The sequence below is a fragment of the Taeniopygia guttata genome, chromosome 1A (assembly GCF_048771995.1).
Source record: "Taeniopygia guttata chromosome 1A, bTaeGut7.mat, whole genome shotgun sequence".
In the NCBI taxonomy this organism is placed as follows: domain Eukaryota; kingdom Metazoa; phylum Chordata; class Aves; order Passeriformes; family Estrildidae; genus Taeniopygia; species Taeniopygia guttata.
Window position 1 is genome coordinate 4,885,257 of NC_133025.1, and position 22,524 is coordinate 4,907,780.

The 22,524-nt window shown below is 37.5% G+C and overlaps 1 long non-coding RNA gene across 1 annotated transcript; it reads left to right on the forward strand.

Annotated features, from left to right (window-relative positions):
* The first annotated feature begins 434 nt into the window (after positions 1-434).
* LOC140680669 (uncharacterized) lies at positions 435-14,807 on the forward strand. The gene is made up of 3 exons (XR_012052023.1): positions 435-599; positions 12,481-12,683; positions 14,484-14,807. It is a non-coding gene; the product is annotated as an uncharacterized lncRNA (long non-coding RNA).
* Positions 14,808-22,524: the final 7,717 nt, after the last annotated feature.

The window sequence follows — 22,524 nt, forward strand, 5'->3', positions numbered from 1 at the left end:
CTACTCACAAAGGAGATTGAGTGAATGCAGGAATTTTCTTTAGAATGAAAACAACCCCTATCCAAATGTCAGTGAGCATTTGCTCGACTCTATGTTCCCTAAACACAATTTTGCAGTTTCAAATCCTTTGAAGATCAATTTTTTTTCCCTTGTTGGTGCTAAGATGGGAAACATTTTGATGGACTTGTTCTCTAAGAACAAGTTTCTTCTCTGGTTTTTTATTTATTTTGTTTCAAGTTTTGTTATAAAATGATTCATAACTATACTAACACCCACAGACAGTGTCTCTAAAAATGATTTAAACAAAATGTACTGCATTCTGCACGTTTTTCCATTGTTCTGAAGAATTGCATTTGTTCTCATTTAGCTTTAACAAAGATCAGATTGAGTTGGAACTTGGGTAAGAGAGGTGATAAGTTTGCAGATAATAATGCATCTCATCAGTCATGAATTGCACAAATTAATCTTCAGATAGGGGTATGTCATTCAAGAACTTACAAGCTAGCACTTTAATTTTCAGAAGCTAGTTTCTATTAGGCAGATGGACTGAGAATGAGTAACAGCATTTCCCATTAGTGGAGGGAAAAAGAAAAATTAAGGTAAGTTCAAAAACATTAAGAAAATGATTTAATAATTTTGCTTAACTCAGCTTGTAATGAGAAAAAGAGCAAGACCTTAAATGAATTAAGACCAAGTCTGCTTTGTTTAATAAATGTTTTCGTTCTGTTTAGAACAAAAGATGTGTATGGAAAAAGATAGCAAACAAAATATGCATTATACAGGAAAAAAGTTGAGAAAAAGAAAGATCTATTTAAAGGAAGACTTTGAAAAGAGCTAAAAGAAATTTTGTGAAAACCAGTACCATTTTTTTTTTCTTTTTTCTTTTTTGAAATTTGAATATTTCATTTTACCTGACCCATGTCGGTAAAAGCTGTGTTTTCTTTCCTGTAAAAATATGGACCAGCAGGGCCTTTTCTGTGTGAAAGGTTTGATTTGCATAGGGAAGGAATGTGGCTGACAGACACAGGCCACAAATTGGTCACTGTTTTCATTCTGTACTCAGATATTTTAACGTTTCAGAGCATAAATTGGTCACCATGTCTGTCTAGAAAATTCCATGGCCACACCATGGGGTGCCCTGGCAAAGTGCAACTCTCTGTTCATGGGGAACCGACCCTTTGGGCAGTGTTGAGCAATCCCAGCTCAACCCGGCCATGCTGCTTCACACTCTACCCTAAATGAACAATAAAATATTAAAGATTCCCCACAGATTTAAATTTCTGGGAAGAAAAGGATTTGGGTCACATCCTCACTTGGGATAATCTGGTTTCCAAGAGCAGATATCACTGAACTACACTAGTTTACAACAAGTCATCTGATGTAACAGCCTTCCACGAGATTTCTTTGCCATTAAGAGCTTGTTCAATTGCTAGACAAAGCTCTGCAGGTCAAAATGATGATAGTTCTTTGTACTATTGTTCTTTGCAGTTATCATTTGAAATAACTTTTAATGTAGTTATTATGTTTTTAAAAAAATATGAGGAAGCAACCCAGAGGAAGCTCAAAATTATTACAACCTGTTGTTTTGCAGGTGAATAAAGGAAAAAGAATCCATTTTGCCTAAGGTTACTGTGAGTCAGAAAAAAAAAAAAAGAGGATTAAGCTCAAGGTGATATGACTGCTAATCTTTGGCTTTAATAACTGAACTGCAGCAGGTTCCACCTGGACTCAGGGTTCTTGCTTGTCATTTAGACAAGTAATTGAATAAAAGCTAAAGAAAAGAATCAATCCTCATTCTTGTTACATTTAGGGGGATTTCTTATCATGGATCTAAATGTGACATAAAACCTTAATGAATCTCATCAGCAGTAGGATATGTTCTACATGCTGATTCCTCACCATGACAAAAAAACTTCGGCCTTGATCTGTCAAAATAAAAGAATAAATACATAAACACACAAAACTTGTTGCTATTTAAAGAGTCTGTTCGGTTTTGTGAATTTATTGCTGTATATATTTGTGTTTGTAGCAACAGAGGTTCAGGACTTTAGAATGAATTTATTCCTCTCCTGCAATATTGTCCAGATACTCAGGGGCAGAGGAGTTCTGCTGTCATGCTTCGTTTAAAAATAATTTACATACTTACAGAAAGTGTTGCAGCATTTTATCTTAGCACATGAAAATACTGACTTTTGCCATGCTATCCCATGTTTTTATCTGTGATTGCTCTGATCATCTTAGCTTTCTGTACTATCTGTGGAAATACGTGACAAACCCTCAATTTTTGTTATAATTTCCTTAAAAATCCCCTGTGGCTAATCTGTGATTTGTTTTCTTGCTCTTCATGCATTTTCTATGACTTCTTTTTCTATAGTTGTTTAGGAGTTTTTTAATTTTGTTTTCTATTTTTGAAGGTTTAGCATGGGGTTTTCTAAAAAGAAGCACACTGACAACACCCCAATTCTTGATGCCTAATAGCAATTAATGTCTTAATTAAAAATGGTCCTGTATACCTTGGACTAACATTTTGCCTCAGAAATATTTTCACATTATCCAACAGAAAAATTTTAAATCAAATATACTGAATAATAACTCATCTTTTGCTGAATAATGGCACATTTCTGAAATAAGTCACTAGGAAAAACTAAATGTTTTTACTTAAGTTCAGTGAAACTGAAATTTTTGTATGTTTTTCTCTTCTCACTAGAAACTGAGTTTGAACAACTTTTGAACAGTATTTGGTCTTGTCTTGAGAAATAAGAAAATTACAAAATTCATTAGTCCTATATGTAAGGATTGGATTACTTTTTCCTTCACCATATTAAAAATGTAATCTTAGCAAAGACTCTAAGGAGAGGTTTATACATGAATAGTTATTTTCTGTCTTGGTTCCATTGCTTGTTATCTCATAAAGCTTTACAGTCTTTAGGAACTGCATATATATGTTTGAATAAAGAAAAATAAGGAAAAAACTCTAATCTTCCTGATTTATCACCAGTTCTAAAGTGCAGCTCTTACAAAAACTGCCGAATATTATTTTTTTTTTTAATAAAGGATCAGAATCCTCTTTCTTTCTTTTTATTTCTGTTCTCCCCTATTTCCCTGCATTTTTTTTAGGCCCCTGCTATGTAACTCTAGTTTGTTTTAAGGAATATTTGAATGTTCATTGGAGTATGAACTGCCTGAGTGCTCTGGCCATCCCCTCTATGGATACCTACTCCCAAATTATTCTTCCAGTGTAGGGTAAGAAGAAAAATGAGCTTTCCTACTACTTAGTCAATGTTGTTTTTTAAAAATATTTAGCATCTAAATGAAGTTAGATGAACCAAGTCCTAAAAACATCCATTTCCCTTTGCTGGTTGTAAAAGGTACCCAGGGGGACCAGCACAGTGTTCATGTGCACACACAGTCATATCCCCCATCAACTTCTTCCTGTCGTGGTAGAGATAAACTTATCAGACAGAAAGCCACTTCCATCACCACCACTTTGTGCTGATGGGAGATTCTCACCTGTAGGAACGTCATCAGTTGTGGCCAGAATTTTCTTTTTGTCATGGCAGCTTATTAGGCTGGTGGCTGATTTCAAACCTGGTTTTTTTTGGGGTTTTTTGTTGGTTTTTTTTTTTTTTTTTTTCCCAGTGACTTCAAGTGAGATTTAAAACAAAGGCCTTGAGTTCCTTGCTGTCTGACATTTTTTGCTGAATAGAGAAAATCAATCCCTTTAATATACAAATGCCTAATTGGCAGGATATGCATGGCCAGGCTAAGAGCACGCTGGTCTAGTGAAAGCTGTCCTTGCCCATGGCAGGGGATTGGAACTAGATGATCTCTAAGGTCTTTTCCAACCCAAACCATTCTGTGATGTTCTGATTGTATAGCTGAAGAAATTCTATGTGATATCTGTTAGGATTTAGTCACAAAATGTCATGAACCCATGAGTAAACTTCCTGACATTAAAAGATAAAGAGTTAAGCCAAATTTGCTATGGTACATGTTTGAGATGGTGGTGTTTCAGGCCTTGCTTTGCATTTTTTAGTGAAAGACACAGCAGAAACTTGTGTTGCTGAGCAGCAGAGAAAGCAAATTTCATTCAGTGCTAAAAAAGAAACAGTCTGAGCACTTCAGCATTTACAAGGAATGCAGAGGAGCCATTTCAAGATCAGTCATGGCTCACATTGGTAGATATTTGGTAACTAACCAGAAGAATTGTGTTAAGAATCACCCAAATCCTGTTTTAGCCAACCTAGAAACAGAATACATTCTGCAAAACAGAACAGTTACAATCCTATCCTTTGTGTGTTTGATTCAGGCACACCAACGTTATAAACCATAGGCTGATAAATGGACCTCAAATATCGGTAAAAGAACAGAGTTTTCAACCATGCAGAACACAGAAACAAATTGTTGAACTTATTTAATTCTAAAGGCCTTTTCCATAATTTTTGCTCATGCAAAAGACTCCTGAGGCAACAAGACAGCTTACCTGCCAGCTTTGACATTTCTATAACCAAAGCAATATTTCAGAATCCTCGTGCTATAAATCTGATGTGGACTTGAATTTCCTGAAAGTAATAAATGATCCAATTAGAAAACAAACAAAAAGGTGAGAATAATTACGCTGTTTATTCTTCCATGATGATAAGGTGAGCTTGACAAGACAGAATGCTTTTCCTAAACCCAGAGTTTCTGTGTGCTTGTAATTGATCTTAGGAGTTAAAGATTCTGTTTGCATTTTTAACACACTGAGGTAAAATGTATTGTCTTGATAGAGATGTTAAGAAGCAGTTTGCTTACAGTATCTCTTACCCTTCATTTTCTATTCCTCTCACTTATTGCAGAATTTCAAAGGCATTTGGGGATATATTATCTCTGTAGAAGTAAGTCTTACACTGCAATGATTTACAGTAGCACAGCTTTTAAAATCCTTTCTCAACAGCTTTTCTCTGCACTTAATCATTCACAAATGCATTGTTAATTAATTACACAGATTATTTTTAATGAAAAAAAAAAATTACTACAAAAAGAAAGCTGTTTTTCCAGCTCCCTTTTTGCATGTATATGTGCAATCTGAACCAAAGGTTGTTTTATAAGGCATCACAGTTTGCAATTCTTTGATTTTTAGATTTTCTGAGGATGGATTGTGCACAATTTCAAAGAACCAAAGGTAGAATTTGTACAGCATTTTCAGCTGACATTTGTGAATCCAATCCAAAACCATCTATACTTCAAAAACTGGCAGTAGACACTCCTTGTGGTAAAATTAGGACCTGGGACTCAGAAAACATTTGACATTGCATCATCTCTAAGTAGGTTCTTATAGGTGCATATGTATATGATCTGTTGCTTGTGTTTGTTTGAGGTATATATCTGAGGACACCTTCTCCCTCTGCATGTCCATTCATCCTTGAGCATAAAATCATGTAGTTTGAGTTGGAAGCAACATTTAAATGTTATCCAGAATACCACCCCAGATGCCAGTTTCCAAAGAGGTGGCTAAAAGGGCACTGAGGCCAAATAAGATGAATCCTCCCTTCTGGGGATATTAATAAAAGATTCAAATATATGGGTTTTTTGTGAAAAAAAAAATCAAAATCTGGTTTTGTAAAAAAAAATAAAAAATCAGAGGCAATCACAATGATTGATTGTGATTGGCTGCTTGCTGTCCATATCTCCTTCTGATGTTCTGGGTTTTTTGTTTTGTTTTGGTTTTTTGTTTTGTTTTGTTTTGTTTTGTTTTTAAATATTGATGAGTGATTTAAACAAAATTCATCAAAAGAGTTGATATTCTGAAGATATTGAATCCTGAGGAATTCTTTAAAAATAGGTGTCTGAGCAATGAGAAAGAGGACTTAGAGAAAGGCCTCAGTATGACTTGGTGCCAGAATGGTCATGGAAGACAACAGTTCATGTCCAGCCTGTGAGAAACCTACACTGAAAGTCTTCAGAAAGAGACTTCAGTAATTTCATGGGTTGTAGAACTTGCTTAATAAATTTTCTTTTACCTGTGCAGTAGAAAACTGAAACCTGAGCCCTAAAACGGATGTGTCAGTTTTAATTTGATAATAATGGCAACACTAGCATCAATTTAAAAGCATACAAAAAAGACCAGTAGAAAAATATTTTTAAAGCACAGAGAATCTGCTGTTTTGCACAGAACCTTGGCTGCATGTTTCCACTGCACTCTGCTCATTTATACCAACTGAGGTGGAAGTAGAAGCAGCCAATGCCAGGATGGAGGAAGGTAATGATTTCCACCCACTTTGCTCTCAACCAACCCCAGTAACTCCATTCCTTACTGTTGAGCTTGTTCTAAGTATTTTCAACACAAGGTTTTGTTTTTCTGCATGTTATAAAAAAGGGCTCTGCATTTATTGTTTGCAGAGTTGTCCTGTTTTTTCCTCCACTGCGTGGCCAGGAAAATGATTTCATTCTTATTCTAATATTGTGGGCTTCAAGAATAGATCTCCTTGCCCAGCATTCCTCTGAAATATGAAAGAGATGCCCTCTGCAGCAAGCTTAACACTGCTATCATCTGCATAATAAAGATAGTCTGTATGTATAGAATATGCACACACACATATAAATTTATCCTGATATACTGTGTGGGCACAAAGATAAACGGAATAAAAATCACAGCAGCAAAATAGAAGAAGAGGCATGTAACTCAGTGACTGACATCAAGAACAGATCTCATCTGTCAAATGCCTGAATTGAGAGGCTTTTATGAACATTTCTGCTAGGACAAAGTACATTATATGTGCAAAATGAATGTATGCACCTGGATAGTGTGCCATTTCCCTAACAATTTCATTTAAAAAGTTGTTTCTCATTCTTTCTTTTTTTTTTTTTTAATTCCCCTTGGCAGTTTTATCACACCTCCTGTCCCTGAAAAAAAAAAAAAAATTATTCTCCAAAATACATGGGCTAAATTTTGCATCTCATTTTGTATAAAATTATCTACTTAGTCACAAGCTCAGATCCTCTCAGAGCAATTGAACACATCTCAAAAATAATTAAAAATAGTAGGGTTACATCAGAAACATTCTTCTTGCAGCTCTGAGGGGAATTTGCTTATGTGGTTGCAATTGTTTTTTCTTGACGGGTGTGAAGTAGTGTACAAACCTTAACATTTATCAGGATTATATCAGCAAGGTTATTTCCACAAACACGGGTTGTCAAGGACCTGCTAATAATGATGTCTGCTTATAGTCAAATGCCCAACCAAAAGACAATCTACTTAATAGAGCAAACGTTATCTTCTAGTGGGAAATTATTTGTTGCTAGATCTTGCTAATGAAAGTTTTCTTATTGGCATAGGGCCCTGATTCAGAAAGGCACTCACATATCTCCCTTTATTCATGTAATTGTGCCCCTGTTGAACTCAGTGGAACCACAAATATGCTCAGGTTTCATGTGGGCTCCAGAAGTTTGATGAATCAGCACCTAAACAGCAATAAGAAAATGCCCTTAACTGTAGAATCATATCAATGACTAAATAAAAACTCAAATTTTTCCAGCTAAATTCAAATTTTGCTCTATCTCTTGGAACAGATAGAGTATTCTTCACTTTGCTATGTGTCTGTTTACATTAAAACCCTGTTCTTCTTCACTTGAATACTTTTTTCCACCTTGTAGAAACCCGTGAACTTCAAGCTTGGTTTATGCAGTTTTTATCAAACCCACTGGGGGTTTCTGATCTACCTTTTTAGATAGGTTAGTCTCCAGTAAGCAGCAGCTTGTAGTTTGAAAACAAGTCTTTCTGAATAGGCATTGAAATCCCTGTTTGACTGAAGAGGATGGTGGAATGATTCTAAAGCTGAGGTTGAGACAACAGCTTGTTCCCCTTTAAAGCAGTTTTGAGTCCCCTAATACCATGAAGGCATCACCAAAGGAACTTAAGAAGCAGGATTTTTTGCATCACAATCAAGTAGAAGAACTTCCCTTAATTTTTTTTTTTTTATGGATAAAAAAGGGGGTAAAAAACCAAAACTTAAATAAAAGGTTTGGATTTGCTTATGTTCTTTGAAGTTTTTCTTTGTAGGCAAGAAATCAGTGTGCAGAGAGTGGAGAGGGGAAAAGAAACCAAAAAGAATTTAAGAAAACACTGAGTTCTCTCTTTGAATTATATGAAAGCAGCTGCACTTGATTTAATTTTTCTTCAGCATAATGTGCTGTATAATCACTGGCTTCATCATCCCCTGGGCCCAAGTTTCTTCCTAACACAAGCTGTGAGAGCTGTGCCACAGAGTTCAGTGGATGCAGAATTTGACCCATGCTTTGCTTTAAAAACAGAAGGTACCACTATCACGTCTCTTTTTTCTTAGAAACTCCTTTTGAGATGCTAAATGGTCCTAAAAATTATCACTTGTGATGCCATCAGCCTTCTACCTTGTAAACTATCAAAAGGAACCAATAATCCAAAAGCTAAAAGTCCACATGCCTATAACTTATAGCTGGAAGGATCAATAAATGGAAGCAGGAGGAGTACTGCAATCTGCCAAAGTTGTCTATAAGACTTGTTTCAAGTCTTATAGACAACTGCTTACCTCAGAGCATGGCTAGGAGGGGGAGAAAGAGGAAGGAAGAGGATGAAGGACTCTGTGGAGGGAGATGAACTTGTTTCTCAGTCCGTTTTAAGGCTGGCTCTCTTCCAAGATAAAGCAACTTGCTTTCATGAGGGTGAAAGAAGGTTTTCCCAGGGGAAATTTGTCCATAAAAAAAATATTAGTGAGAATCTGAAATGAAAACAGTGTTGAAAAATGCTAACAATTCCTCAGTTATCAAACAAAGCTTAATGGTATGTTTGGGATTTTTTTTTTCCACCTCTCCCAAAACGCAACCAGAGAGGACTGTGGCGTTTCAGAGATTATTTGAGCTATTAACCACAGACAAATAAATATTAATTGAGTCTGCTTCCATATGGAATAAATAAGAAAATTTATGGCACCTTACTGAAAGCAAAATCAGAGCAAGACATAGTTCTTTTAGCCTTTAAGCCTGAAAATGCAAATAAAATGAGCAAAAGCAAATAAATAATAATTTGTCTCTCCTGCCACCTGGAGAACTCCTCATGTACTCTAAACTTTGCTTAATTAAAACTCACAGAACCCTGGTCCAGTAATTATTTCCTAACTGCTTGTTTTAGAGGAGAGAGCCTTTGGCCTTCAATTACAATAAATTAGAGAGAGGGCAAGCGTGGACAAGCGGGATTCAATAGCCTTTAGTCAGCCTCATCTTCCCAGCTCTGGAAAGCAAGGTTCTTTTTACAGTAGGACTTGACTGTGCAAGCCCTGAAGTCATGGTTAAAGATCCCATTGACTGTGTGGGCACAGACACAGCCCCCTGTGCCCCTGGGGATAAGGGCTAACACTTTGCAGTAAAGCAGTTTTGCTACACCAAGACTTTTTCTCTTTTTTTTTTTTTTTTTTTTTTTCCAAAAGTGGATTTCCCCCCCACCCCACATTCTTCACGATGCGGTTTCAATGTACTCATCTTCCTGAGATTACTTTTATCTGATAAAAGTGCAAAGCCACTACGTCTTTATTTGTCAATTTGGTGTGTGGGGGGAGAAAGGGGAGATTGAATGTTGAGGTTCTACAGCTCCTCCAGTCCGTGGTGATTCATTAGGACATTATGTGGTAGGGAGCTGCACTCTGGCATGCTCTAGGCATTGTGCACACCGCTGTTTGAAACACAGCAACACAATAAATCCCTTTGTTAATAACTGTAAATGATGACTTATGCCCTGGAAATTCCTTTTCCTCCTGGCGCAAGCAACTATAATCTCCAGGGTGCTGCAGAACTGAGCAGACATCCTAATTTCTTTACTGGAGGTGAAACAATATGTACCTCATTAGCAGGTCACAGATCAAACTATTAGCAACATGGTGGGAAGCCAGCTAGGATTTGGTGGGATTTATAAAAGGTCATCTTAGAGGCAGCATGCAAAAACGCTTTTTGGCAGTGAAAATGCCTCTGATCCACAGATTTCCCACTCAGTGGGCAAGGGGAAGACAATTTATCCTATTGAGCTGACTAGTTTGGCAATGGTGATTACTTGGGCTTAAAGCTTTATGTATCTCATGAAATCTGCAGCAGTTCCTCTTGATAAGTTAACCTTGGTTTGTTGCATAGAAGGAGGAAGCCCATCAGCTCATCTCTGTTTCCTTTGCTCTTTATCTCTTCTCAGCATTCATAGCAGGAGGGAAAGAAGAACTAGAAAACACTGCAACATCTGCCACAAGGGAACACTCTATAGTTGCCCCACAGTAGTCCAGGGGGTCAAATCCTTAGTCTTTATGTATAACCAGGGGAATGTTCAGCAGCTTGGTGCAGCCTGGGATGTTCCACTGGATGCACTGTAGCTGTACCAGCCAACTTCATCCTTCAACAAAACTTCATGTTCATAAAATTTCATACACCGTTTCTTTTTAAAATAAATCTGTATTGATGGTTGTAGATGTCGTGTTGGTGGTTGTAAACAGAGGTCAGCCTTTTTATTCTGCCAGAGGGAAAAGGAAACTGAGGCAGGAGGACAATGCCCCAAGCCCATCCTGTGAGGCTTTCAGGGAGTACACAAATGTTACCAGTCCTGAATCTGTGGGAATTTTGTCACATAAGGACAGAATATTTATATATAATAAAGTGCCTTGTCCATTCCTCACAAAGAGACCTTACCAACTCCTACTGTTGTAGGATGGTCTTGTGTCCTATGTGTGTCTGTTTTCCAGCCTTGGGAGCTTCAGTTCTGCCTGGACACTCCAAGAGGTGTGTAGGTACTCTCCCAGACCATTGTGCATGCTTTGGCAGCATGGTGCTTGTGCTTCCACCAGAGGGAAGTGAGGGGCAAGATTCCCTGCCAAAATTCAGGTCAGATATTCTCACTCGTGTAATCAAGTTTACTTAATAAATATTTCTAAAATGTGGAGATTGGCTCGTGACTATGGTCTTTGGTTCACTCATTTCAGCTTATAAAATAACTTTACATGCAGATGCAGTAGACAAAATCCCAATGAAAGGAAATAGGAAGATTGGCTCCTGCTCATCCAATTTTCTCTTAAAAAGCAACGTTTGGGAAATTCTTTTTCCATTGGTCCCTCCAAGGCCTAAAATATTTTTTATGTGAGCATATGGTGTCAAAACCCAAAGAAACCAAGCTAAATGGCCCATGTACAACAACATTTAGATTAATTTCACTGATGTCTATGCAAGAAGATGTTTTGCCATTTGTCATTTCATGCAAAGCATGAGAGAGGAAGGAAGAGCGGTTCTGTGATAGCTTTACTGGTGAGAGTGGCGTGACAGTGAGAGACAGCAGGCTCTCATTAGCAAAATTAGGTTCCCTTCCTATCTAACCTGCTACTGAGCCTGGATTATTTAAGTCCTCTAGTGTTTCTGATTACTCAGATGTAAAACAGAAATAATTTTCTGAAGTTCCTTAAAACCCTTTTTTAATATTAATTTTTCTTAAAAAATACAAATCCTTTCACTTCAACAGCATTTTTCTTCTTCATAACTTAGGGAAACAGGGTGCAGTTTGTCCATATAGTCTAAAATGAAGCACTTATTTGAAGTTATGGGCTTTGGGAAAATGGATTAAGATGAAGGATGGATTAAGAGCACCTGACTTAAGAGGATGCCATCATCCTGAGAGTGTGCATTGGCCTGTAAGGGACTTCCAAGGGGACAAACAGGACTGTAGACAGAAAAACCCCCAATATTCTCTGAGCTCGTGACAACAAGTATCAGAATCAGTCATTTACTGTTATTTGTAAACTCAGTATCTGTGAGGGCTATTCCCTTCACACCCCTCAATCTCGGGCTGAGCAATGCCAGGGCTGTTCTGAGTAACTCTGCTGTCCTCCAAGGGAAGGAGTGGTGCAATTCTTTCTTTTAGGAGCCTACAAATTGATTTGCTGCTCATGGCATATTTATTGTGGTCATCACCTCCTTTGGGAATATCCAGGGTCAGCCTTTCCACAACTCCATAACTCCTTCCCCTTCCAGGACAAGATCATAGCAAAGATAGGTTATAAAAAAAGCCAAATGTAAATCAACCCTGAGCAAAATGTTTGGTTTGACAGAGTTTGGAGCTCACCACATGGCCACTGCAACATAGTGCCATGCCATGTTTTCATCTGTAAAGATTTGGTTCCCAAGAGCCGCCTTGTAGTCATAAAATACAATTATTAGGCTTTTTTTTTTTTTTTTCTGTTTCTTGTTTATTTTTAAAGTTTTTGAAATAAGTCAGGGATTATGCTGAAGCCCATCAACACATTATTTTTGTAGCAGAACCTGAAAATATGTGTTCTGTAGCTGACCAGTGCTAATATACTGAGAGAGGTGTGTGAGGGTAGAAACCTCCTTGGAACAGTGCTGGAGGAATGCATAAGGCAAAACAAACCAAAACCAGACCAGTTTGTCCCTCACCATGTTTCATTTGCTGTCCTTGGAACTGTAGTTGTGTTTAATCCTGCACAGGAATTGATTCACACCCAAAGAGAAGCCGAGAGCCAAATAACTTCCAAGAAATCTGGACACCAAGGCCACCAGGAGCAGAAAGAAAAGGAGGATCTATGTTTAACAGTGGTGGAAATGGAAATGCACCCAGTGGATTCTGCCTCCCATATCTCACCAACGTGCAGCTGTTGAAGTCCCAGTGACAAGATTTGGTTTCTGGGAGAGTAAGTATTGGCAGAGGAAAAACAAAGTGGAGAGAAAAATAAACTAAAATTATTCCAAATGTCTTGAAGTCACTCTGTTCTTTAATTTTCTGTGTTTAGAAAAAAAAGGGTATATAATTTAATCTGCATGAGAATAAGGCAGAGAGAAAGGGTGTCTCTACCACATCTGCCCAGCTCTTCTCTAATAAGATGAAGATAAGAAAATTCTAGCATGTGTTAATATTTCAGTACAGGATTCTGCTCCAAAAGCATGCAGAAAACAAACGACCATGTAGAGGGCTGTGCAGAGTAATTTCCCTTTTAGAAAAGGCAATTAAAACTGCAGTAGCTTTATCTCCTCACAACTTACATTGTTTTAGAACCACAGGACAAAAAATATTACTGAATGGAATTTCTGAGGGATTGGTAGAAATCAATATAATGTATCTTTTGTGGTAAATGCCTTAGAATCTATTTTCCTGCAACAAAAATACATTTATAATATCCCTAATGCTGATAAAATATCATCTTGATAATCTATTCAAACACCTAAGAGACTTCAGTTTCTGTTCTGACATGCTCTGAATTTCAGTTTAAAAATGCATTCTGGTTTAACTGTCATCAATAGCCCAATGCAATCTCAAAGAAACAGGCATAGGCTATTCAAATATGTTTCCAATATAAGTTGGAGATTGTCAAACAAAGAAAAAAATAGCTTCCCAGTTGAAGACATAAATGTCAAGAAATAAGAAGAGGAAGAAAAAGTGTGCAAAATTCTGATTTTTATATTACATTTCTCTGGTATGGGTCAATTAATCATAAATCATTGTAATTTTAATAAAAATACTCTACAAAGCACAGCTAAAAAGCATGACTAAGTTCATCAAGATCTAAGAGGGTCTTTCTTTGCTGTTGAAATTTTAATTATTCACTCTTTCAATATTCATAAATCACCTCATTCTCAAGTTGGTAGGTAAGCCACAGAATCAAGAGATTTAATAATGGGAAAGACAGGAAATTTAGGGTACTTTCCTGTATTTCAGCATTTTCTTTTGTTTTCCTGTATTTGAGATGTAGCAATAAAAATCTCTCTCTACAGTCCTAAGGTCTAAAGACTTGCTGTAATAAAAAATTAAATTTTTATTGGTCTGTATGATTTCATTAAGTACAAACTTGTGAACTATGCCATGTATTCCTTATTTCAAAATGGAATTATGTGCTATGGTCACTGATTGCTATTAAAAAACAGATTTTTAAACCATTGTTAATATGAGTTATGATACATCTTAATAGTTTACTCACCAGTGAAATGATCTTTACAGTCCCTTCTGACCCAAACCATTCTAAAATTCTATGAAATCTCAATTGGTGAATTAGAATATTACAGAATAGATTATAAACAAGTAAATCCCATGTTTTTTCCCCTTTTAAAGTTCAAATCAGAAATTTCAACCTGTTCTTTCCAATATAATATTGCACAAAGCTGTGATACTTCACCCTGTTACTCCTTCTCCTGCACAACAGTACCAAGGCTCAGGATAAAGTCAGTCTGCAAGAGGGCTGGACATTCTTAAAATTTAACAGTTAACAACTTCTTGCAGCAATTTTTTCTTTTTTTTTTTTTAAATCTTCTCATTTTGTAGGAAAGCAAAAGTTACAGTATCGGCCCTGAAGGTCTATTTGTGCTGTGAGCAACACCCTTGTGTGAATGGAGAAATCTGGACTTGAATTGTGAAAATAAAATATTTGTGTAAGACAGAGATATTTTTGTGCTGCAAGAATATTTGAAAGACTTGCAATTCTCTTTTTTGCCTCTTTTAGCCCCACAAAGGTCAGACTCAGCAGCCTGAAAGACAGAGAGAAGCTGTGGCAATTTTCCTTGAACAAGAGATGCGGTTCTGATAGCGGGATTACGCAGCTCGGTAGTTTCATCACCATTCGGATGCTTGTAGGAGTTACTGATCATCAAAAGGGACCTTTAAATTTATGGTTATTCTGTGTATTTCCTTGCTTACTAAGCATTTTGTGATCAGCCCTTGGATTGTTTGGGTTTTTTTTGGTTTGGTTTTTTTTTTTTGCTTAGGACCACATTTTTTGCTTTTGTTTAACTTGTGGGTAGACTTTTGCATGAGAACCAGAAGTTTCTAGATCAAGATGTTAATCTTCATCTTGGGCAGCTCCCTTATGTTCTACTTGTGTACTCCAGATATTGCATCTTATAGAATAATTAAAGTTGGAAAATACGTGTAAAATCAACGATCCAAACAATCTTTCCATCACTCTTAGTGACACAGATATGGGCCAGCTGAGGCTCTGTTGGCATTAATGAGTTGATATGTTTGCTATGTGCACTTTGAATGTACTTTTCCTCTCCTCTGAAATATTCCCAATGAGCTAACCTTCAAGTCATGCTGAGTATCTCTTTCCCCAAGAGTCTGTGCGGGAATGACGGTATTGAAAAATGGCAAAATTTTAAAAATTAATTATCAGATCCTGAATGGTTCTTGGCATCCATCGAGATCACAAGATATTGTGAAGGCCCCCAAAGGAAACAAGACAAGCTTATGAAGGAAATATCTTTTCAGGACCTGTGATCATAGGATGCCTCCCCATTGAGGAATATCCAGAAATTTGTAAATCAGAGGATTGTGAAATAAACAAAGAACATCTGATCACCTGCAAAGCAGAAGCCCTACACTTTCTCTGCCCTTGTTTAAATGAGACAAAACACTGGGGTGAGAAACACTCCCTGTTTTAAGTTAAAAGATTTCAACATAATTTGTATTGATCTGCTACCAGCATTAAAATATGTAGTGGATTTCTAGCCAGGCTGGTGCCCAGCTTCTGTTTCTAGACATTAAATCATGTCATCTTTGCTGTATTGAGTGGAACTATTGTGTATTACTCCTCTGTGTATTACTCCTCTGTTATTTTAACTGAGAAAACAGTAAAACTGAGAAAACAGGTTCCAGACTGCTGCTGTTGTTTGTAACACAGACATCCTATGAGGAGAGATGGCCACTCTTCTTCAATACATGCAGTTGACATGGTGTATTCACTCAAAGATTGGACTTGATGATCTTGGAGGTATTTTCCAACCTCAAAAATCCTATGATTTTATTTCTCTCCACAACCAGAGATGACAGCTCATGAAAATCAGGGTAATTCCAGTAATATACATATTAACAGCTAAATATTTGCTCTACTTATATTTGTATGAGAGGCCCTTTTCCCCTACAGATTTCTTCACTTGCTTCAACACTGGTAAGTCCCTGCAGAGCACAGCCAAATATGATATTTTTTAAATGAACAGCAATAAAAATTCCCCATAGCGAGTTTAAATCCTGATAATGGTGCACTTTTATTGCATTATACTGAACTTTTACCAATCAGTCCAATTATGGGCTAATTCATTCTCATCACTTTGGAAAGCATTTTTTTTTCAAAGCCCTATCTGATTTTTCGGCATGTGAAATGCTTACAAAGGGAAGTTAATAAAAGAGCAGTTCATCTGCATATACAAAGGAAGATCATAATATAAAAAATTGCCACATTAGAGAAGTCTAGACCTTGACTATCTGTCATATATTTTTATAGTGTCTTATCACTGCGCTATCTGATAAAGCAGTGAAATGGTTAAGATAAATGAGACTTAATTAGCAGAACTGATACCTGTCTATTTCGAGCCTTCCATTTGCATCTGGGAGCTCTGATTTTCAGAAGGGAAGCACACGCCTGCAATCCTGCTTGCCTTTGAAATCAATGGGAGTTATCCCTGCAGTGAAAACAAATGCTCGAGGTTTCACCCAGAGCCAACTGAAACTTCTGCAGTCTACTCATCCCTTTGAATCATGAGCTAAAACATGGGGAAACAAGCAAATACCAGAGCTCTGAGATGGAGGGAGGCGCAGAAGAGCACAGACTTGACTTCTAACACGTCAGGCTGCAGAGCTCAGCAGCATGCAGAGACAAAATGAGTTGTGTCAGGAAGAGGCAGATTATTTTTGCTCTGGCACAAAACTGACCAAAATTTGGCTTGTTTTTGTTGTTTTTTTTTTTTCTTCTTTTCTTTTTCTTTTTTTAGCTTTGCTTGTGGAGCAAAGTATTTACCTTTGAGCTCAGGGATTAGATGGCAAGTTGCCATTGGTGTCAACTATTTCAGTAGGAATGGGTTGTAGCAAAACTTCCCCGCCAAATGCTCCCCATGCCGAACAAATGATTTACCACAGAGCTCAGAGATGGGGTATTTACATTCATTTAAGTTTGGTATAAACATTTACAGAACATTAGGACAAATACCAGCATTCTCAGCTAAACGTCTGACCACAATTATTTCTGAAGAATAAATGGTCTGTAGAACAACTCTAAAATGAGAGGCAATTTTTTCTTTCTTTTTTTCCTCTCAAGCTAAAGGACTTTGAAAGAAACAGTGCAGTATGCAGCTAAACACACTGTGCAAAGGTTCATGTAGGGTTAAGGAAAACCATAGATGTTTGTGAGATTAGAGAGTGAATATCTAGATTAAACCAGTTTATGTTGTCCTTCATCTGCTGTTCTGTTATTTTCCTTCAAAATCTCACCTTCAAATCTGACCCTGGCAGGCATGCCTGGTTCAGTAAAGATGCTTTGTGCTGACCAAGTACTTTTTAAACCAAACATCATGAGCTGGCCACTGCAAAGGTGCTTTTCCCACTGGAAATGGTGGCATGAGGGTTGTTGATTACAGCACAAGAGACTATTTACCAAATATTTCTCAAAGGCACCTGGCTGTGAGAATAAGGAAGCCAGTCAAAGGTACCTAGAACTACCTAAGAGTAAAGTGCACATCTTCTCAGTGTTAGCACAACAAGCTAATGTATTCTTCATCGCTCTTTTAATTATTATTTTTGTTTCAGTGTAAGTGTACCACAGAGAAACATTGCAGATGCAAAGATTTCTGTTCAGTGCTATTTGTGGATCTTTTCTGCTTCTGATGAATTCATCCTCATAAAATCATAGAATCATCAAGGTTGGAAAATACTTTTGAGTCCAACCATTAACCCAGCACTGTCAGGGCCACCACTGAGCCATGTCCCCAAGTCCCACATCTACACAATTTTTGAACATTTGTGGGGACAGTGATCCCACCACTTCCCTGGGCACCATGTTTAAGAAGAACAATCAAACCCTAATAATAGTTGGGAAAAAAAAGATCATTTTTTAATGCTTTTTTCAGTATATTTGTCATAGCCAGAGCTGTCCACTAACTTCAGGACTCACTTAACACATCAGAACAATTCTGTTGTCAGCTCCCACAGACCAAGGAGCTTAATCTGATTTTCAGGCACCTTGGCTGAACATGTAATTATGAGTTGATTGACTATTCTGAGACATGTCTTTCTTAGTTTGGGGGACTGTGGTGTCTTATTAGGGATTTTTTATGATGTTAATTTAAAGTTTCTAATGAAAACAGCTTATTAATTTTGCAGCATTTCTGAGTGAAACTGGATTTTTTTTCTGCAGCCTCCTCTATATTCTGTTGGCCGTGTTCTTTACCAAAATACATTTGTCCCTGTGAAAAAAACACATACAAGACAGATAACTAAAATCTGACCATTAAAACACAATTTATACTCTTTTCCCCAAACACTCTAATGGGACAGTGTTAACTGTTGATCTGGTTCAGATTCTGGATCCCATGAAAGGCAGATCTTTTTCAGAATTGTGTCTGTGGGACTCCTAGTGACATTTGGAAACATCAGCTTGGGAGAGTATCAGGGACTTTATAGTCGAAGACACTTCCAGGCAGAAAGAAACCCCAATCTATGAGGTTTAAAGCCATAAACAGAGACCCAGATGCACAGCAACTTTTTGTTCAGGATTTGTTTGTCAGACACTTCTATGGCTGATTAACCTTAGCTTTGAATTCCTGATTTCTTCTCTGACATAATTTTGAACAGGGACATATTATTTTTTTAAAAGAGGGCAAAAATGCCATTAACACCCTGCATCACCTCCTAAATCATTTAGGTCTAGTTACTTTGGAGGATTCAAAAGCAGAAACCAAAGAAAAATGAACTCTGAGCATTTAGGTGGGGTTCAGATGATAATCGAACCACTTTGCTCTGATTTGCTTCACTGTGCAATGAATATAAACTGAGTTTAAAAGCCTGAATTGTTCGCAGAGGCAGCATTTTACACCCCTTAACCAAAGGTGCAAAAGACTGCAAGACAGCCAGAACGGAGATGAATCCTGACTCAAAAGTTGCATGCACATTCAGTGAGGGTGGGGGAAGGAATTTTAATGAGCTCAGGATTTCTGTCGGCAGTAGCTTTAATCATCAGGTCTCCCCCAAAAATGAAGAATATTCATGCATACAATAATTAATACTGAACAGGAGATTTGTATCAATCTGACAGATAGGAGATGAAATTAACTGTGCTTTCATGTACAATTTTAAGTAGGTCAGATAAGAGCATCTATTGTAACCAACTTTAATTTTATAGATATACTCTGACACGTACAGACCCACATGTACGCATTGAAGAATGTCTACAAAAATCTCCCACGCAGCAGAATCCCCTTACCCTGATGTTTGCAGTCTGCCCAGATCTTTCCCTGGAGCTCACCATTTTTCCTCTCACTGACTCATGGGCTCTAAGGTCACAGGAGGTGGTTGTGATACAACCAAATCTTCTGCAAACACGAAATTCAGAATAGCATGCAGTTATTCTCACAGTGCATCCTGTCAGCTATGGATAGACCATGCTGAAATTATTTAAGTGAAACAACCTCTTATGCTGCATTGATTTTTCTCTAAATTTTATTTGTTTGCGTCCCTCCCTTCGAAGAGTTAGACTGGATCAGAATTAGGTATCTAGAGGTGTTTCCTCTTTTAATAATATTCCCCACTTGGTAGTGAAAGCAATAGTAAAAACATGACTTAAGAAAAAAAAATCAGAATATGACATTAATGTGATGGGGCTCCAGTGAACTTAGCTCTCTGAAGGGATTCATTAGTTTTTCCTATCACTTTAATTTCTTCAACCTAAAATGGAAATGCAAAGAAAAGATGTCTCTATTCCTTGGTCTGATCTGCATATAAATTTTTAACACCCACCTAAATGATAAAGAAAACTGATTTTTTTTTTTAAATTACACAGGCGCCTTTGCAGTGATGCTGTTTTATCTTTTTTTCTAAACTGAAAAATTAAACCTGTATTTAGCAATTATTTAAGACCTCAGCAGCTGGCTGTGTTAACATATTACTACTTAAATAAAATAATTTATTTGTGTGTGAATTACCTATGGGGAAAAAAATAAAGCATTAAACCAAGCTCTGAAATATTTTTTGCTAATACTTTAGATCAGATGTTCTGTTCTACTTTTCCTTTATTCGTTTTCTTATTTGTTGAAAAAGAAGAAAGAAGGGAAACTGGAGGAAGGAGAAATAAGAAAAAATCTCAATAGACATAAATTGGGAAGAATCATCATAAGAAACAATTTAGTTGCTTAAAAAAAAAAGCTGAAAGTATTTTTTTATGGGAAAATATATACATTTTGTTCTGAAACACTAAAGTAACCTGCTAGGTAAATGCCTGAAGTTATACAAATGCTACAGCAATGTCAGACAGTCACTAATCAACACTGTGTGCTTAAATAATCATGCACATAATGTCCTTAACTGCTTATGAACTGGGGACTAGTCCCAAGGCTCTCCAGCTCCGTGGCCACTGTCTGTGTGGGATTTAAGTTAGTTCTGTAAGTGACTTGCAGGTCTTGCTCCAAGTCAATGCAGAAAGATAAAACAACATCAGAAATATTTCATCCCATCAGCAACCCAAGTGTTCTTCTGACACCTGTGGCTCAGCCTCAAGGAGAGGGGTCTGCAATGCTCTTATATTTGATATTCCACACCCAGAGGCCAGAAACAATTTTTGGGGTAATTCTCCTCTGGTTAGAGAGTTCACAGATGGCCCTGGGAGCTTGCAGGAGAAAAAAGGTGTCACCAGTGTGTAGCAGATGTGGGAATTACGTGAATTTGTGTTAGATAGTTAGTTTGGCTGTTGCTCCTAAAGAAGCAACTTCTATCCCTGCAAGTGTTCAAGGCCAGGTTGGACAGGGCTTGGGGCAAGCAGGTCGAGTGGAAAGTGTCCCTTCCCATGGCAGGGGGTTGGAACCAAGAGGTCTTTAAGGTCATCCCATGATAGTAGGTGGAATGATGATCTAAATTTCTGAGTGTGGCAGAGGACATGCACTACCCAACCCTTCAGCCAAAGAATGACAGGGGTGACTTGGAGGCCAAGCACTTGGGAGGGTTGTGAATATCAAAGAATTATCTGCTGTAATTCCCCTTGTGTGGGAACCAAACATGTCATAAAAGCAAGGGGGAAGAGAACCAGGACAAGCGGGTTGCTCTTAACTTTTTTTTCTTATTCTTGTTAAGAAACTTTATGTTTTCAAAAAGTCCCCTTTGGTGGCTGCAACCTTATCACAGTAGGATCAACAGCTGAAACCAAATGAGAAAGAAGGTGAAATTGTCTAGACTGAATGAAGTGCGTGCAGCACAGTGAAAAGTAAATTGGAAGTTTAACATTCTTTAATTTTTAATAACCTGAAGTGTTATCGATAATGTCAGTAATTAATTTTTTTAAGATGCTCATTTTAGATCAATAGTATCCTCATTAAACGGGCAAGGTCATGTATCATATTTAAAACAGTAAAATTCAAGCTCTGTGGTGAAATCACACCAACAGGCATTAGTGAAGATGCCCCTCTAATATCTCCTTTTTTTTATTCTTGATGAAGTTGTCAGACAAATATATACCTTAAAAAAAATTTTTAAACCGTGTATTTCTCCTCTTTTCTTTCCCCATAGTTCTGCATTTGCAGTGTGGAAAAGGCTAAGAACAAGTATCACTGAGGCTGCTTCACTTCTGATTCTATGGGAATTTATTTTCTGTAGAGGTGCTAAAAATATTGGCCCCCAGAACAACATGAGCTGACTGCTGCAAACTCTGTAATTTAAGGACTTTGTGCTCTTGGGTCATATTCAATAGTTTCACGTGGGCATTTTAGGTTTTTTGTACAAAATAATTCTTGAGATGCAGGCTTTGACTCAGTTGACAAAAATTTAACAAATCAAACAATACATGTATGTGGGCTTTCTTATAAGCATCAGGGCAAGCTCTCAGGTCTCTCCAGCCAAAATAAAGCAACTCTGCCCATGGCACAGCCAGTACTTGATGGATCAGCCCCTTAACTGGAAGCTTAAATGAAGCTGCATATCTGAGTGGGAGAACTGCAAGTAAATGGCTGCTTCTGAAACCTGGGCATGAAACCACAACCTCTGCAGCCTCTTTGGTTTATAGTCCAGGCTCAGGCCATATATTGCCTGTATTTACGCATATTTACACCCTGGACTTCACATCTACTCTCTGTGACTGAAGCATTAGATGGAGGAACCTCCTTTTTGCTGCAGAGCTGCTGGAAATGCAGGGCTGCAGGACCACTGCTGGGGCAGGAGTGAGCTCACACTCAGCCTGCACCTCACTGCTCTTTCATTCTTCTTCTTTTAACTCCTTGTTCTTTTCTTCCTGCTTCCTTTCTTTCTGAAACACTCAGTGAATAACTCTGGAATCATCAAAACATCATAAAGACTTGAAATGTCTCTGTAAGCACCCTCAGCATTACGAGTCAAAAATACCCAAGATGAACTAAGACATATTTCTTTTCGGTTTTGTCTAGAAGGTGAGTTTTACAAGGGATCCACCCTTCATAGTTCCTTTGTTGTTGTTTATTATGATCATATACGAGAGCAAAGATTGCTGTATACAACACAGAAGAATGCCTTAAAAGAAACTTCGAAGGAGCTGAGCTGTA